A 3,022-nucleotide genomic window follows, 5' to 3' on the forward strand; every position below is an offset into this window, starting at 1 on the left:
GACAGCGCCACCTTCTGGCGATCAGGTGCAGGACAGCAACGTCTAGCCTAATGTGACCAGATTACAGAAAACCCCTGCTGCTGGCCTGGAGACCAGAGCTACTAACTAGCGTTGCCCTAGCTCTATACTAGGTATAGAGTACACAGTATTCAGTATAGTTGTATACTAGGACAGAGTATACAGGAGAGGGTGAGAGCGTTTGGCTGGCAGTGCTGGCACACACTGCCATGCGAGTGAAGCATGACCCTGAAGGAAGAAGCCAGACACAGAAGGTCATGTCTTGAATGATACACAACGCTCAGAACAGACGAGCCCAGAGAAAGCAGAGTAGTGATAGCCAAGGACTGAGATGTTTCTGTGACAGGAAGAGGGGTAAATGGCTACACATGGTGTTGGAATGTCCCTGTGTCATTGTATAATGTTAGCTGTATGTCAGTATGCTCAACTCCCTGTGAAGCAGGCAGACTGGGAGTGTGCGAGCTAGGACTCAGCTACTAGGAGCATACTCTCATGAGGGGGGCATGGAGCACAAGGGACATCAGAGTAGCCCTTGGGGTGTAGAACAGGTAGGGGAACTGAGGGGAGGTTTGGGGGCAGAGATCCAGGGGTCTTGCTATGGGATAGAATCAGAGGGTTTGCTCCTCAAGTGCCCAGACCCTGAGCCGTTCCCCAACCTCCAGTGGATACTCAGACCTTCCCCCTGGCCCCTGGACATGTGTGACTCTTCTCTTACCCTATAGTTAGGGAAACGAACAGAAATTGGCTCCACCCTGTGGGACAGAGCCATCCTCAGCTTGTATCCCTCACCCAAGCTTCCTTCACCTCAGCCCATCTCACTGTTCCCAGGAAACTGAGGAACATCTTCAGCTCGCTGCAGGTACGAGGCCTGGTACCGGAGACAGATGCAGAATCAACCCAGGGTCCTAGTGAGACTGCGTGCACATACCATGGTGAGTTACAAGGAACACTCTTCCTGAGCCCTGGCCAGGGCCAGCCTGGGCTATCTGATACAATCTTTAAAAGATGCCAAAAGGGAGCTGAGGAGATGGCTCATTGGTTGAGAGCACTTCTGCTCTTCTGAGGCCCAGCTTCAATTCCCAGCACCCACATGACAGTTTACACCCATTTCTAACTCTAGCTCCAGAGAATCTGAGTCCCTCTTCTAGCCTCTGGGCAACAGGAATAGACATGGTGCACAGACATATATTCAGGCAAAACAGATCTTCACAGAAATAAAAATAAATGTATTTTTAAGAAAGGAAGAAGAAGAAAGAGGAGGAGGAGGAGGAGGAGGAGGAGGAGGAGGAGGAGAGAGTGCTCATCAGTAAAAGCCCTTGCCTCCAAACCTCAAAACTTGAGTTTGACCCTTGGGATCCAAATGGTAGAAGAACCAACTCCCACAGATTGTTCTCTGGCCTCTACCATGTGCAGACATATGCACACAAAATAAAAATAAGTGAGTGAAAAATAAAGAGATAAATAAATTGTTGTTGAGAGAGGTAAAGACACGCACGTGGCATCCTCCTCTGTCCTCTACCTACATGTGTACATGCACATATACCCGCATACACACATACACATACACCATACACACAATGCCTAGAGCAGAACTAGAAGCAAAGGATTGTGGGTGCTGATAGGAAATAGTTTAAAAAGTAAGAGGAGAGAGGGGTGAACGATTCAGAGTGTCATGTCAGCAACAATATCCAAAGGCCAGAGGCAGGAACTGGGTGTAGATAAGTCTTTACCCTGCGTGTGGAGAGTCACCATGCTCAAAACAGACTGCCACACCGTGAGACTAAGCTGTTGGTTTTCACACAGGAAACTGCCATTGACCCATCAACACTAACACAGGACTGGCATCTGGTAACTTTCGGTGCCGGTAGATTTGTGATGAGCCCTGAGCAGGGGGTTAAGAGGCTTCTACCAACATCTTTGACCAAATCTGAATGTCTGCTCAGCAGGGCTCTGAAGAGGACACACAAGGCCACTGTGCAGGTCTAGCCTGCTCCTGACTTCTAGTCAGTGCCAGAATGAACAGGGGACTTCCCAGGCTCATTAGTTCATTTCTCACATGAGACCCCAAAGATGCAGGGACCAAAGATTCAGGGGCCAAAGATGCAGAGACCAAAGATACAGGGGCCAAAGATGCAGGGACCAAAGATGGAGGGGCAAAACATGAAGGAGCCAAACATGCAGGGACCAAAGATGCAGGAGCCAAACATACAGGGACCAAAGATGCAGGGACTAAAGATGCAGGGGGCAATTTCCCTTGTGGGACTCTCAGGAAGTTAGTAACCCAACAGTTGGCTTTGCAACTGTAAGTCTTCATCTGTGCAACAACCCTCAGCCAGTCTCCCTCTACAGGGCAGTCCCCTCCCAGCCACTGAGGCAGAGTTTATCTGGCAAAAAGAAGTCAGGAAAAATAAACTTACCTTTTTTTTATTTAAAAAAAAAAAAAGAATCAAGGGCCACATACAGCCAGCGCTGCAGAGTGGTCTCATGGTCCCATATCTGCACTGCACATTTAGCCTATACGAGTATTTTCACCTCTGGATCTGACCTTGGCAAGACCCTGAGCAACTCAGCTGGTGAGACTGCCAGGAAACAATCTTTAGTCACCCTTGACATCACACTGACTGCAAGAGTCTTAGATCTTATGCTCAAATCCCCCTCAAGGAGCACCCCAAAGTGCCCATGGAATATTTAAATACGTATCAGCTGATGGAATTATCCATTTTCCTGCTTTGCTTGAGATTATGGGTCCTGGCTCAGAGGAGCATCTGTGACCAAGGAGGCAATGGGAAGCCAATAGGATGGAGAGTAGCAGGGGGAGGTCAGAAGCCACCATGGGGGATGGTCCTTATTCCATTCCTCCCCCACAGCCCACTAATCTGCTCAACAACTTCTCAGCCCACATAGACGTGGATCAGTCCCTGGCCTGGCTGCATTTTGTGGATCTGAAGCTTCCCAGTTTCTCTCCCACTGCCCCCCACACAGGAAGGCAAAGACACGTGAAAGG

This window comes from Mus musculus, chromosome 8, assembly GCF_000001635.26.
Source record: "Mus musculus strain C57BL/6J chromosome 8, GRCm38.p6 C57BL/6J".
Taxonomy (NCBI): domain Eukaryota; kingdom Metazoa; phylum Chordata; class Mammalia; order Rodentia; family Muridae; genus Mus; species Mus musculus.